Genomic DNA, 17273 nt, shown 5'->3' on the forward strand with positions numbered 1-17273 from the left:
GGGAAATCCTCCGTTTCATGGTTAAATTGAGTAAAATAGTGGCATGATGTTATGAAACCAGCTCACAAAAAGATAGAAAAGAGAGATCAATGCTTTAGAATTCAGCCTCTTCGAGGGGGCAACCTCCTTTACATTGCACAAATGAACAATTCTTGGATGATACAAATGAAAAGACCTCCTTTCTATATATAGGAGTCTAAGGGGTCATAACATAATCAGAGCCGACATAACAATAATAATGTAAGGGCACAATAATAACAATAGTGGGATTCTATGGGGCACAATAGTAGCAATATGGGCACTACATGGGTACATCAATATAATAAGTGGGTTGTACTAATAACAATAAGGGGTTACACTAGTAGTATAGGGGCCTAACATGCCCCTCTCCTTCAAAAAGCGTTGTCCTCAACGCTTGAGTAGTTCTTGATGCTTATGTATAAAATTCTTGTCCTCCCATGTGGAATCTTCAGCGGGTAAGTTCTTCCACTTGAGAAGATACTCTGAAATTGATTGATTTCGTAGCTGTTGGGTTTTTTTTTCTGTGACTGCTCGAGGTTCCAATATGATTTTTCCTTCCTCTTCAATTTCTGGCAATATTGTTTGAATTGGGATCTTTTGCAACTTTTGGATAAGTGGCCATACTTCTTTGTCCTTCCATTCATCCCTTGCTTCGTTTATCCAATCTAGTTGGATAATAGAAATAGCACAAAACAATGCTTCCACATCCTCATCCTTGAAGAGTCTTCCCATTCGGTAAGGTCGCCATTTTTTAAGTGCATGTAGTATTGCCAACATTTCCTTCTCATAAATATCTTGCTTGAGATGTAGCAGTAAAAATACCCAATCACCTACATCAAAACATTTTTCATAATGATGTTGATATACCTGTTGTTTCATTTTATTTTTCACCGAAGTGACGTTATCCTTTAAAATTTGGAGAAATTGTTGTTGATGCTCGATGCGATCTTTCACTGCTTGAACATTCTTCTTCTTGATATGTCCTTCTATGTTGATAGTTTGAGGAGTGGTAATTTCGACCAATGAATTACAAGATATGGTTGGATTCATTTCTTCTTTCTTGATGTGATCTTTCACTTCTTTTACCTTTTTCTTCTTGATATGTCCTTCTATCTTAAGAGTTTGAGGAGTGGTAATTCTTGCCAATGCTTTACAAGATATGGTCTGATTCTTTTCTTCTTTCTCTGGGGTTGGGTCTTGGCGTATATCTTCTTCTTTTGATGTTTCTTGATCCTTTTCTTCCTCCTCTTCATATTCTATGTAAAATAATTTCTTATCAGCACACTTATGACCTTTAGTACATTTGCTATCACAATTGTAACAAAGCCCTTTTTCTCTTTTTTCTTCCAATTGTTGTGGTGTAACCCTTGTAGGTTGTGGAAGGCTAGGAGAAACAACACTTCCATCTTTATAGTTGTGAGGGGTATGCTTCCTGGTTTCCATAATTTTTCTTTCCAATATGTCACAAAGCCCTTTTACTCTTTCCAATTGTTGTGGTGTTGCTCTAAAGAAGGTGTTGCTCTTTGTATCCTCATAATGTGCTATCATTTCCTTCGTGAAAATTGACCACGTAACAAGTTGTTTACGAGAACAAAGCCCTTCATATCATAAAAATTGATCTGGTTCCAAATATGAAGATGCAATACATACCTTTTGTAACAGTGGTACACCATGTAGATCAAAATATTGCTCCATCTGAAGTATCCAATTTACCGGATCCTTGCCATCAAACTTCCTCATCTTGCTTTTTCTTGATTTTAGGAGCTTGATCTTGAAATGGCTGTAACTCTATACTTTCAGATCTTTAAGTTCAGAATTGCAACCTGTGGTAGCCCTCTTTGTTCTCTTTCCAATGCCACCAGCCTGATCCAAATTGGATTCTCCAAGAAAGAGTTATGCATAATATCCCAAGATGACCTAATTATAGACCTTTCCAAAAGAGCGAAGTTGTATGAAGTGCCACGTGTCACTGTTTCGACTTTTGACTCTGAAAAATATCTACAAGAAACTACAGTCCGTCCTCTTTCTGTACCATCTTATGAAATTTCAATCTGATGCTCAGAGAGAAATTTATGACGATTTTCCCCAGGGCACCTGTTTGGAATGTAATTCAGGAGTCTGCAAAAAGACCAACTTCCTCAGATCATATCTCCGCAAATATAGCACGACAAACTTTGAAATTTGGACCCGAGATTCAACGTGATGTCTTCTCAAATGGGTTTTTTTTCAGCTTCTGAAACGTCGCAGAAAAAACGTTATAGCGAAAATGCCACGATGACCTATTTGGAGCAGCGAAACCCTAGAATCCAAAGCTCTGATACCAAATGTTATGAAACTAGCTCACAAAAAGATAGAAAAGAGAGATCAACGCCTTAGAATTCAACGTCTTCGAGGAGGCAACCTCCTTTACATCACACAAATGAACAATTCTTGGATGATACAAATGAAAAGACCTCCTTTCTATATATAGGAGTCTAAGGGTTCATAACATAATCAGAGCCGACATAACAATAATAATGTAAGGGCACAATAATAACAATAGTGGGATTATATGGGGCACAATAGTAACAATATGGGCACTACATGGGTACATCAATATAATAAGTGGGTTGTACTAATAACAATAAGGGGTTACACTAGTAGTATAGGGGCCTAACACATGACATCCGCGTCGGGTTTGGGCAATCTCACGTGTAGTGTCCTGGTCCTCAAAAATTGTAACAAATAACCTACCCTCGACCTCTATCAGGTCCTCCTCCACCTCAGCCTCATCTGTGCCCTTGATACTCACCTTGTGCTCCTCCAGCGCCTTGTTCCGGAGGCCACATTTCTTCCTGCACCCTGTATGCAGGTGTCATGTCCATCATTAATTCGTAACTCCGTCAATTGTGCTCATCATGACCCACAGTTTGACAGAAGTTGCAGAACAACTGTTGTGATGTCTGTACGGATTTCTACAGCAAATGGAAATTGTCTGTCGCTTGTTTCCCAGTGACTTGATAGATAGCACACCATAGCGCGGGCCCTGTACTTAACCCTAATGCAGCTTCCACCCTCAAAGGCATTGGTCCCTCTTCTGCAACATAATTTGTGAAAACTGGACAGTGATCTTTGTCATGCCCTTGGCTTTTGCACTTTAGGCACCACACTTCTTCGCGCGCCTCTAGCTGAGCTGTTTTGTCTTTTTTCAGACTTTGCATTTCGAGGCAAAGGCTCTACAACTATACATGAATCTACTGAAACCCCATATTAGCATCTTTCATCTGTGTCTCATGCACTCTCATCGCAATTTCCAGAGCTTCCGCCTGGGTCCCAATCTTCTGTTGTGATAGCGCAACCCTTAGATGAGGCAGGTGCGAGGCCACAAACCACTCGGGGTGCTACCCATCAGTCAGATTCATGTTAGCCTTGCAGATTGTACACTTCAATCACTGATCCAAATCTCAGGGCATCTCACCAGGCTTCATCATGATCTCTTTGAATCCCACAATTGATTGCTCCTCAAGCTTAGGTCTACTAAATTTCTTATTCAACGCAGTCTGGATATCTACCAATGCAGACGTTGGATTATTATTGCAGTACTTAATGTACCAAGTTAGTGCGCGATCCTGCAAAGCACTAACCAACATCGCTTTATTCATTTGATCATTTTTCATACCCTGAGCTTCCCATAGAGCCTTCGTGACCAACCAAAACTCATCCGGATCTTCATTTTCCACACCCTTAAACACAGGTAGCCTTACAGAGTTTGTCATATTGAATGGTGGTGGAGGTGGTGGTGGTGTGGGTGAGGGTGTAATCGGTGGGGGTGAGGATGGAGGTGGTGTGGGCGGATGAGGTATTCGCAGGAACCCTTGCTTTATCAATTGAATAATGCTCTATCGAGAAGCCTGTGTTGCTCCCTCGTCGTGACTCAGAGGATGCTCAATCAATGGGCTATATTCAAGGCCTTTTCTTCCTCCATCCCTGAAAGTCCTTCCACTTCACGTAGCCCCAAACATCAAGGTAATTGCATAACCTGCTTTTCACACAAGAGCATCTTAATCCAAATATTTAATGATTTCAAATACTTACCTCGTGGTCCTTTGAAGAAGCGACACTCTACTTTGTTGTAACTAACCAAAGTATCGACCGCAAACTCTGTCACAAACCCTCCTATGATATAGTCGAGCCAATGATCGACAACGCGCGCGATCTTATCTTCAGAGGCTTCCAATTTCCGCACTAACTCTAGGGTCCAGACAATCGGACCATCAAGCCTCCACCTCCCTTGGCCGTCTGCCAACTTCGCGATCCACTCATATAGATCAACCGAGAAGGAAAAGAAGAAGATTTCATGTATCTCAGTGTACATATATATGTCCAACCATTGTTCTTTAGTAAATCGCGGATTCCTATTTTCTTGTGTTGTGAATTCATGGATTTTTCCTTCTTAGTTGGATTCCAATGATGCAACATTAAACATCTCGTTATGTGGATCCCAGTCTCGGTAATGGAACCATTTGTTGGCTTGATGGGCCCTGACCTAGGTTCAACGTTAATTAGCCAAGAAAATCCATATACTACTAGCCCTTTTGGCATCAATCCGTGGAGCGTGGACTGAAGTCTCACTCGAAGCAGTATGGGGGGATGTAGGAACCAAGTTTCCATACCCTAAGATGGTTGTGATGTCGGTTTTATACCTTGAACTCTTTCCTCATGTAGGTCGATAAGCCTTTTAGGGCTTATTGATATATTCCCCCTCATTCATCCTCTAAACCTCCGCGAAGGTCTACGATAGTCCTTCCCGCAACCTTAACAGGTGGTTCAAGTACTTACGCACTTCTACTGTGTAATTACTCGAATTATCTTAAGTGTTGGCCAACTTTAACATGAATTGATGCTTGTCTTCGCATAAACAGATATCTCTACTTGCGGTCATATAACATAGGGAAATATATAGATTCGCACACCAAAATAACAATAAAACATAAACACAGTGTTCAACATAACATAATCACATGCAATTAATAGAAGTAAAATACACAGGTAATTCTAGAATACTCCTCTTTATTATTGATTCAAATCTCCAGTACAGAATTTGACTACACTGCACACACAATTGCAAGGGTTTGCGCACTCAGGTGTAGACTTCTACCCTAGGCCTCTGCGCACTTAGCTGCAGAGCCTCTTCCTATGCTAACACTCCTTGCTTTTAGCTTCACAAACCCAACAATGACTCCAACTTATCCACTACTAAACTCTTATTGACTACTAAACTGCCTTAGACTCTTCTAAGACTCCCTTTTTATATAATCCCATGGTCCGCGGACCATGGGTAGATCTCTAAAGCCGGCATGACTTATACAAAAGAAGGGTGGAAAACCCTTAGTAACTCTTTACATCTTCGCGCTCTGTGGCCACAAAATGCGGAGACTTTACATTCTTTCCTACAAAATTTGGGCTTTCTACCCCAAAATTGACCCTAGGGTCCCATTCCCAACATGGTACTTTCGCTTATAGGGTCCTTCCTTTTGGTCTATGCAATGCCCCTACCACTTTCTAGAGGGAAGTCTTGAATATGTTTGCAGAGCTAGTCCATGATGCATTAGAAATTTATATGGATGAATTTACACCCTATGGGTGTGATTTCCAAGAGGCTCTCTCTAACTTGGGTAAGGTGCTGAATAAATGCATTGAAATGAACTTATCCCTTAGTCCCGAAAAATGTGAGTTCTTGATGACTGTAGGGACTGTTCTAGGTCACTCAATATCCCAGGAAGGACTATAGGTAGACCCAAATAAGATAGCCATCATCAAAAGGGTCCTGACTCCGCAAAAATAGAGGGATGTCAGAAGTTTTTTAGGTTTAACTGGATATTATAGGAGATTTATAAAAGATTTCAGCAAGTTAGCTTCTCCTTTATTTGGGTTATTGGCCAAAGAATCTGAATTTTTATGGTCAGAAAGCTGTCAAGAAGCCCTGGACACCCTAAAGGACAAGTTGACTACTGCAACTATTCTCCGAGACCCAAATTGACCTCTTCCTTTTCATATACATGTTGATGCCTCTCACAAAGCCATAGGAGCGGCTCTAGGCTAGATAGATGAAAATATAACTTATGCCATTTACTTCATTAGTAAGAATATGTCAAAAGTCGAGCTGAATTACACAGTAACTGAAAAATAGCTCCTAGTTGTTGTGCATTCATTGAATAATTTTAGGCATTACATTACTGGTTACTAAACATTTGTACATACCGACCATGTTGCAATTAAATACTTGATTAATAAACCTGATGTAAATGCCCGGATTATTAGATGGTTACTTTTATTGCAACAATTTGAGTTAATTATTATTGATAAGTTTGACAAGGAAAATGTTGTTGCATATTTTTTATACAGATTGAATTTTGTTGCAGGGGAGGAAGGAATGGTTGATGATTAGTTACCAGAAAAAAATTTGTTCACCATTTCAGTTCTCTCTCCATGGTTTGTTGACATAGAAAACTACTTGGTGTTTGCACAGTTTCCACCAAACTTGTCCTCCAAGGAAAAGAGCAAGATCATAAGAAAGAGCGCCCCATTCACTTGGATTGGGGACAATTTCTTTAAGCTAGGTCCAGATCAAATTCTAAGAAGATATGTCAGGGAGGAGGAAGTCTTCAACATCCTTCTGGCCTGTCATGATGGGCCTTGTGGAGGTCACTTTGTAGCCAAAAGAACAACATTCAAGGTACTACAAGCTGGTTATTACTGGCCCACTCTTCACCAAGATGTGACAAGGTATACCAGTTAGTGTGATCGGTGCTAAAGGATGGGGAAACCTACCCTAAGGGATGAGATGCCTCTACAACCTCAAGTGACTTTCTAGCCATTTGACAAGTGGGGAATGAATTTCATTTGGCCCATTGACCCTCCATCCAAACAGAAGTAGTACATCATTGTGTGCACTGACTACTTAACCAAATGGGTTGAATCCAAAGCCATCAAAGTAGAAACAAAAGAAAAAGTGGCTGAATTCTTAAGGGAAAATGTGTTCTATAAGTTTGGGTACCCTAGAGAATTTGTCACTGATCAAGGCAGTCAATTTACATCTCACATTATTGAAAATTTATTAAGGAAACACAATATCAGGCACAAAACATCCACTCCTTAACACCCACCATCTAATGGGCAAGTAGAGGTAACCAACAAAGCATCGGAAGGCATTCTGACCAAGGTGATTAGCAGCAATAGAAAGGATTGGGAAGACAAATTAGTTGAGGCCATATGGGCCTACAATACCACCTGGAGGACCACCACTGGCTTCACTCCTTATGAGATGGTCTATGGGAAGAAAGCCCTGTTGTCCATTGAATTTGAATACAACACCTTAAGGATGGAAAGACAACTGGATCTGGATATCACCAAGGCACAACAAGAAAGATTGCTCTAGCTGAATTTAGGATGCAGGCCTTCCTGCATGTAGAGGTGACTCAAGTTCAAAGGAAAATTTAGCATGGTAAGAATATAAAAGACAAACAGTTTCAAGAAGGTGATTGGGCTTTGCTATATGATTCCCGGTACAAGGATTTTAAAGTCAAGTTAAGAACTATATGGTTAGGGCCTTATGTAATAGAATAGTGTCATGATAATGGTGTTGTGCAGATAAGAACCATTGATGCAGATGCTATCGCTTTGCTTGTCAATGGGTATAGATGAAAGATCTACAAGAATCTCTTGTCAAGGCAAGAATTCATCAATAGCATTAGCAAGACAGTGATGGTGGTAGAGCAAGTCTCAGCTTCCACCCCACCAAGTCCCCGAAAAAAAAGTAAAAAAAATAAACAGACTTACGTGAAAACCTCCATGAGGCACCTGAGTCCCACTATTAGGTTGAAAAACTTTTGAGGAGGCCCAAGGGTGTTAAAATAAGGGAAGAGAAAAATAAAAATATATCTGGGTGAAAACATCTTTTGAGGCACCCAGGGAAAGAAACTAGGATGAAAACCTCCTTGGAAGAAGACTAGATGTTTTACAAAAAAATACAAAAATAAACTAAAGTAAAAAAAAAAGGAAAAAAAAAGAGAAAAGATACAAAAGATGGCAATTTTGTTTTGCAGGTATGCAAGAGGAGGATAAGCACAACATGAGAAGGACAACAAGACCTACAAGAGCCATGTTTTAATCCACCCATCTCATATCCTCCATTATTCACCTAGTCTTCCATTTATAAACCCCTCCAGCTCATTTCACACAAACTCTGTGTTTTCTACAAGATTCCCTGTAATCCTACAGGAGTTTCCTGTAGGAATGACAATTAACCTTGAAAACCACAAGAAGGGCAGTCCAAGAGAAAAGTGATGACACAAGCATGTGTCTGGATGAAAAATGATTTATCTCACCACACCACAACCATTCCTTTTAATCACCATGTTGCCCTTGCATCCATCAAAGAAATCCATTCAAATATATATATATATTATATATATATATATATATATATATAATTATATATATATATATATATATATATATATATATTATATATATATATATAGATTACAAAAGAAAAAAAAGGAAGAGAAGAAAAACAAAAGAGAGAGAGAAGAAGGAAAGAGGAACCATACCCAAAGGCAACATCCCTCACCTACCATTCCATACCACCATTCACTCATTTCAACACCCCTTACACTTCAGAGCCAAAAAAAATATGAAAGTTTAAGGGAGAGGCAGCTACAGAACATCCTATAGACATCCTGTAGGAAATCCTGTAGCAGCCTATCCCTCAAAGGAAACCACAGAGATTGCAGCCATCTTCAGAATAGGGACTACAAGGATGAAGAATCTCCTCCAGATCTCAACAACAACAAGAAGATCACCAGCAACAAGGTCCAACACCTGCACATAAAAATGAAAAAGGAAGAGAAGAAAAAAGAAGAGAGAGAGAAGAAGGAAAGAGGAACCATACCCAAAGGCAACATCCCTCACTTACCATTCCATACCACCATTCACTCATTTAACACCCCTTACACTTCAGAGCCAAAAAAAATATGAAAGTTTAAGGGAGAGGCACCTACAGAACATCCTATAAACATCCTGTAGGAAATCCTGTAGCAGCCTATCCCTCAAAGGAAACCACGGAGATTGCAGCCATCCTCAGAACAGGGACTACAAGGATGAAGAATCTCCTCCAGATATCAACAGCAGTAAGAAGATCACCAGCAACAAGGTCCAACACCTGCACATAAAAATGAAAAAAGCATCAAAAGAGGCAATACATAGTGAAAATATGCAGATTGAAAAGCACAACAAATAATAACCACTCTCTACCATGCATCATCAACAAAGCACTTTACCAATAGGTATGTCATCTTACTCATGCTCTCTCATTAGTACGATATGATCGAAACTATAGGAATAATGCGAGAGTTTATTTTATAAGTAAAGGTGGCCAATTAACTTGGCCACCTTCAACCAGTCAACGAGAAGAAAAGAGTTAGACCACTCCACACGTGGCAAAAGTCAAATCAAAAGGAAAAATGGAATAAATCCAAAAATGGTTAAGTTACGGAGGATAGGAGTGGGAGATAATTACGAGGTAAGGTGAAATGATGGACTGATAGTGGGACCAACGGTCCAAAAGGAGGTGCTCGTACTTGGCCAGCCAACACACCACCCCACATGATCATCCATAAATGGAAATAAAAAATTGATTCCCATACAAAGAAAGCAAAGGAAACTTCGAGGATCCATCGAATGAAAAGGTTTCTCTTGGCCATCCTGAAGTAGCACCTACAGGAAACAGTCAGCATCTACAACACACAGGAAATCTACAAGAAGCCTACAGGATACAGAGGAATCAACTGACAGATCTATCAATGGGCACTAAGGGAGGTCAATTCAAGGGTTATCCTCACCAGAACATAGCAAAGTGAGGTAGGAGCCATACCTTCCATATTTTCCATTTAAGAAAAAAAAAAGGAAATCCTCAATTTGGTTAGCAATTTGTAGTGCATCTCAAGATAGAAGAATTGTATTGCATGTCACTAAAAGTCAAATTTCAAAACTTCCTCACCTACCAAAATTCTTGAATTGTATCCACACAAGCCTCTACAATTACCAAGGAAAGATGATAGGAGGTTTCAACAAGAGAGAACCCACAAACACAACAAGGATCCACCAGCATCCTCATGTGGTGGAAATTTTCACAAGGCATCAATGGATGGGGTTCTTTGAGAGGATGAGAGGATACGATGATGATGTGGCTAGAGAATTTTCCCTCTGACTCATACCCATCACTAGGACTATGCTGAAGGGTTTATCAGTAGAAATTACCCCTGAGGTTATAAGCAGAATCACTACACTCCCCCTAGGGTTACCATGGAGAAAAGAAGACAAGGGTAACAACACCCTTGCAAAGAAAAGATTCCTTTTGGAAGGAGAAGAGCCAATAGAGGAAAAAAATGGGGTTAGAAGGGAGAGCATCCCATACCCTTGGAATGAATTCAATTACCACCTCATCAAATATATTTCATGTGAAGGGAGATACAATGTAGTGTATGGATGCCACTTCAGAATCCTCCAAGAACTGAGATTTGGAGAGAACACACCTCCTCATAATAGATTGAATATACCCTATTTTCTCCTACAATCCATGATAGACATGAGCATCAAAGTGCAAGAGGGAAAACATCAGCAATTAGCCCATCATGGGTTGATCAAACTCATTCTTGAAGATGCTATACAAAACCTAAGATTCCCTATTCCATGGAAAAAATTTACATACATGCAGGCAGAAGGAGCAATTCAAGCTATTGAATATGACAGAAGCCCTACTACTAGTGAGGGAGAAGAAGGAACAAAAGAGGAAAAATAAGAAGAAACGGAGGAGGAAAATGAAGAAGAAACAGTGGAGGAAACAAAAGAAGAGATTGATGAGTAGAGTGAAGAAATAGAGGAAGAAAAAGAAGAGGAAGGAAGAGACAAAGAAGAGAATGACAAAGAAAATGGGAATTAGGAAAAAGGATCAAAGGATGAACAAAGGTCTGCAGCTCAAGAAAGAGAGGAAGAAGAATCACTAAGGGTGTCTCCAGAGCCTACAGAGAAAGAGGTAGCAGCTTCTCTTACTGCCCTAAGTACACATGTCAAATCAAAGGGGAAGAGGTAAAGACAAACCCCACTATACTTCAAGACAAGAAAGAGCATTAGGATTAGACAAGGGAGATCTCAAAACCCCACCAAAACTCTAATTTCCATTGAGAATTCACCAAAGCAACAAGAGAAGGCATCCCCTCTAAATAAAAATGAAGGAGAAGAAACATCAAAACAAGATTCTCCCAAGTCTCCAATCACCTATGTTATGAGGCCTATCACAAGGTCAGCCTCATCAAAGGGAAAAGGTCTCCTACAGGAGACACAGTTAGACCTACAGGAAGCAGAGACCATCCTACAGGAAACTCTGTCAAACCTACAAGAAACATAGAAAAGAGACTAGGAAGGAATTACTCAACAAGAAACAAAGGAAGAAGGCCAAGAACTGAAAGAACCTAGCCCACAGCCAAACCTCAGCTCCTACTATAGGTTCATTGAAGGAGGTAGGGTGATACCACAGAAGTTTTCCATTCCCCTATTCTTTGAACTTGGAAAAGAGAGGGCAAGGACACACATGGGGATGAAAATTGCTAAACCAAAAGGAGTAGAGGATGTAGGCTAGATGGAGGAGAAATTGTAGGAGATGGGAAGAGAACTGAGCAGAATAAGAGACAAAGAAGCAATGATGAAATCTCAGTTAGAGGCTGAGAAAACATGGCTAGGGAAGCAACAACAAGAAAGGGAAATCCAGTTGGCAACTATGGCCAGTTTTTCCATGGAGGCAATCCAATGCAGGATGCCAAAAAAGTCTTATGCCTTGTATTTCAAGGAACAATGGCTACAATTCTAGATAAATACCCTAACATAAAGAGGAATTATGCCCTTCCAAGACTATATACAATTCATTTATATTTGTGATCAAAGCACCTTGGAAGATAGAGAAAAGATATCTGAGTTTTACCTACACAATTTGGCCTTGATAGATTTAAATGTGTGGGACCCAAATCCAAATCTAGAGGAATTGCAATCGATGGCCTTAGCATCTTAGATGAATCACGAGGAGGAAAGAGATACAGATATGAAAAAGGTAATGGTAAAATAATATTCAAAACCCCTTATTATCAGAGCAGAACAATCTAACCTAATGGTTGTCATCAGCACCCACAACCTCATTGCGAATGATCCCAAGCTTGCACCAAGGTACCTTGTTGTACAAGAACAGGAAGTCACACACTTTGAAGACATGCTTAGATTGATAGGAAATGATAGACAACAAGATTGCCAAAGGATATGGAACACCTTGCCTTACAGCCTAAAAATTAGAGAATATCATTCTCCTGACAGAATGAGAGAGGCACAAAATAGAACCCCAATATAAGAAAGCACTACAAAGACTCAAAGTCAATTGGATTAGCTTTTGGCTCAATCCACCATTTATTTTGGGAATGTTTGAAGGAAGAAAAGAAGAAGAAGAAAGAAATAAGTGGGAAGAGATAGAGAAGAAGGTAGGGTTTTATTCACAGGAGGAAGAGACTACAACAGAAGCATGGGATGTCAGGGAAGCTACCAAAGCAATGAAGGACTAGGACATAGATTGAGTTTCTCAGAGGATGAGAAACACCTTCAGTAGAGGGTGATGATGAGGCTCATCATTGGGTAAAATATATGGACCTTAATACACCTCCAAGCTTACTAAAATCAAATCTTCTCATAATACTTTACATGTTTTAATTATATTTTGCTTAACGAGATGAGTAAAAGTAAGATGTTATGTCTAGTGGTCTAATGTGCATTGATTGTAGGTTTTTGGGAGAAAATTAAGGCTAATTAAGGTGCATGAACTCGAATGAGACAAGAAGGAGAGATTATAAGAGATGGATCTCCCTCATTAAATCCTCACTCATTCGAAAATCCCTCAATTAAATCACACCAGCTCGGAGTTGCAAGTAGCCAAGTCATGAGGATCATTGGCAGTCGAGCTAGTGATAGTTAAGAATCAGTTAATCTTAATATTGGGAGCCAAGCCTTCATATATTTAAGTAATTTGTTGGAAACTTCAGTTTTATAAATAAGGATGCCTAGAGCCTCATTAGGATTCAGATTTTTTATGCAAAATATCTAAGCACTTTTGAGTTGAAGGATGTGACAAAAACACTGTTATGTATTTTTTTGATATGTTAACGAAAATGAGCATTACCTTGATCCAGCACTGAGTTGACTCATACAGTTGAAGCTCTTGGGTTAGGGCCCAACCCTAGCAGCAAATATTCCTCTTACTTGTATGCTTAGGTTACTTCATAGATTACTTGTTAAATTCATTTTGGCATTGTTACATTGCAAGTATTTTTGAATTTGATTAGTTTGCTTCTATTTGTGCATAGATTTAACAATAGAATTAGAGAGATAAGGAAATATAAAAAAAAAGGTTGATAATAGGTGGATCTTATCTCCTTCCTCCCTTCAAGGACCATGATTTGAGAAAAAACTCCCATTCAGCCCAAAAAGACAGAACTCTAGTTTCTTATGAAACTTAGGGTTTTTATGCTAATTAGGTAATCATCTTTCAGTTTTAGAAGATAGGTTGCAGTTGTCATTTTGATATCTTAAGTTTTGTATTAGATTTCATGTGCTTTCATCATAGATTTCAAGCATTTCAATGCATGAACCAGGCAAAGAAATTATACAAATTTAGTTTTCCTTATGTTGTTGTAAACCCTTCTTGTTTTGAAATGATTTATGGATAAATGCCAACAATGATGTGTATGTTGAAGGAGTTTCAATATTGCAAGAAGACCTCATATCATCAGCCTCAACCAAACCATACCCACCCATGATTGCCGAAGGCCACTAAGTTCTCAATTCGAGTTATCATTTCACAAGGACAACTTTCCATGCTTGTTGAGCAAATCAAACCATCGTACAACTTTGGTTTGAGTTCTGAGTGAGTCCAACCACTTCCTTGCATTATCCCTTCCATCACTCACCTCCCTAAAGCTCCATACCATTGTCCAAATCAATCCTTATTATTTTGTCCCGTTCCTATAGGAAAATAGGGGATCCTGTAGGTGAATTAGGACATCTTGTAGACATCCTATAGGAAGACCTGTAGTGGCCTGTTTTGAGCCAGATTGGTGATAAATGCATCACGGAAGCTAGGAGAAGACCCCTACTTGCCCCCCAAGCCATTTAACCCATCACACCAATCTCTCTCCACACCTATCCCACATGCCATGCAATAAAAAGGATTAGCATTCATGTTTTTACAAAAATACAAAAACAAAAAGGTTATTATGCTTATTCATGTGCACAAAAGTTAAGTGCTTGATTAGATCAGATTTCATTCTTAGGTTAGTTAGGATTTTACATGCGTTAAATTAGAATTCTTCTGAAGCAAGGTATATTAACAAATAGCTAGATGAGTTGTGTGTTTCAGGAATCTATTTTAGTCTTTCATTACTGTAGTAGGTAGCATTCCAATCCTCTCAATTAGGGTAAAATTCTCCTTTCTCAATTGGTAATAAAAATTATTCTAAATTGATGGAAGGCTGGTTTAAGAAACCCTAGTGGTCTATCACCCATCTCATAAGTGACAAAGAGTGGACCCATTACATATATTTGTGTATACAACACTGTCACCTCCAAGTTTGTATGAACCCCGGGTTGATGAAAGCCCTAGGAGTTGCAACATTCTTGCTACAATACTCATGCTCATCACAACGCATAGGCGATGGAGATTAGAGAAAAGAGGTATTGGTCGTACATCCTATGGAGTTTGAAGAAGATCATATTCTGCCACAAGGGATACAAGAATTACCAGACAATGCTCAACAATTGGAGGCTTAGGATGAAGCATAATTCATCGTTCCCACTCCCGACTCTGTAGTTAATTCTTTTCCCCTGTTATCCTCTTTATCAGCTTCTCTTCAATATTTATTAGATTTTTTACCGAGGCCTGGTCCCTCCAGATCGCTGATGTCAGAAGAGTCACCTTGTTTTAGTTTTTATGCAACCATGGACAATATCATTACCACCATCCCAATTCTCAGATTATCTGTGCCATCCCTACCTAGCCCTGATAGTTTATTTATACCTCCTTCTTCCTCTTTGGCTCCCCACTATAATCTGCATCCTAGGGATAAGAAATTCCTCCCTTTAGCTTCCTTTGGAGGGTTGGGGAGATTTCAGGAGCCATCTCTTCCTTGTAAGACTAGAGGTAGGAAATATAATTTATCAAAAGCCCAATTGAAAGCTAAACTGGACATAGCATATGGGAAGCAACTGTCTCTGAAATGGGTGCTTAGAGTAGCACATAGCCCTCAGGTGGTTTCCAAATGATCGTTCTTTCCTTCAATTGCAAAGGGTTTCTATCACCCGTAGGAAGCTAGTTGTTAAAGGGTTATTAAAAAATTATTGTCCCAATGTTATCATGTTACAAGAAACCCTTGGAAATGGAGAGATTGTGATGGCCTCTCTACGTAAATTGTTGTCGGGATGGTCATTTGTGACCTTTCATGAATCAAATCAAGATTTTCAATGACTTTTGGCATTTGAATAATAATGTGTAGATGAGTCCGATGATGGTCAATTTATGGATGCTCTAGAATAAATTGATAGACTTATGGTCATAAACAAGAATCAAGAAAAGGAAATCAATATGTATAAAGAAAACAACCTAGTTGAGTAAATAACCCATGCTAAAGATCTATCTATCTATAAGAGGCTAAATTATTAGAAGAAGCCTTGAAGAAACAAGTCTAAGAAAGGGAAAATAATTGTGAAAACTATGAACTTGAAATTGTTGGTCTAAGAAAGGAAATTGTGAAAAAAAAGGCTCTAAATTGTAGATTTGTTAAAGGATCTGAAACTTTAGAAGAAATCATTAAAGTTCAACATTATCCCCTAATCAAGATAGGTCTTAGATACAATCCAAATAAAAATGGTAAAACATAAGAATCTATGATATCTTTTGAATCAGGTACAAAAAACTATGTCAATGTTGTAAGAGGAAGAAATCATCAGAATAGTAGGACTCAACAAAAGAATAAAGGGTCAAAATATACTCAGGAAAAACAACATTTCCATGAAAAAAGAGCAAGCTACTCAAAAAGTTATTTTACTCCTAGGTATTCCTACTTCAATGGTCAATGCTTCACTTGTCACAACTTTGATCACAAAGTAGTTCATTGTGTCGCTTATAAAACGATTATGATTAAAGAAGCAAGAAAACAACATAATGTAAACAGGTCAAAGAAGTCTTCTTATAATTCATTCTCCCCTCTTCAAAATGAAGTTAAATGTTCTATTTGAAATAATTTTGGTCATGAAGAAATTGAATTTAGAAGTAGGATGCATTCATATTATCAACATGAGCATAAGACAGAACCTCCCAAGGTATGGAAAAACAAAATTACTTCCTTTGAAAATTATGGTCTAGCATTGTATGCATGAGATCAAGAGGATCTATGGTACATTGATAGTGGTTGTTCAAAGCGTATTACAGGTGACATAGATAATTTTGTTTCTTTTAATGAAATTAAGAAAGAAAATAATGTGACTTTTGGTAATAATTCACTTGCTACTATTATAGGAAAAGGATATGTGGTATTAAAGAAAAGGTCAAGGTTGAGAATGTATTATTTGTTGATGGGCTAAGACATAACTTGTTAAGTGTTAGTAAAATGTGCGATGAAGGGCATGAAGTTATTTTCAGATCAAAGAATTGTGTGGTAAGAAAATTGGATACAAGTAAGACTATAATCAAGGGAACCAAAACTCCAGGCAATGTCTATATCCTATAAGGCGATAAAGAGCACGTTTTTTGAGCTAATCTAAATAAAGTTGGGTCTGACACAAAAAATTGAGACACCTAATCTTTTCTCAATTATACAAATCAAGCAAGGAGGGAGAAGTTTGTGACTTGCTAGACATTTCTCCACTTGAAAACATTATTTGCAAATCATGCCAATTTGGTAAGTAATCTAGAGTTCGGTTTAAAGCTAGTGAATGCACATTAGGTAAACCCCTTGAACTTGTTCACATTTATTTATGTGGTCCTATGATAAATAAGTCTCCTCATGGTGAACAATACTTCATGCTATTAATTGATGACTTTACAAGAAAGTGTTGGGTTGTTTTACTAAAGTATAAAGATGAGGCATTTGAAAATTTTAAAATATTCAAGGCTATGGTGGAAAATA

This window comes from Pinus tabuliformis, chromosome X (assembly GCF_031772625.1).
Source record: "Pinus tabuliformis cultivar Carrire ecotype Pingquan chromosome X, CPIR1, whole genome shotgun sequence".
NCBI lineage: Eukaryota > Viridiplantae > Streptophyta > Pinopsida > Pinales > Pinaceae > Pinus > Pinus tabuliformis.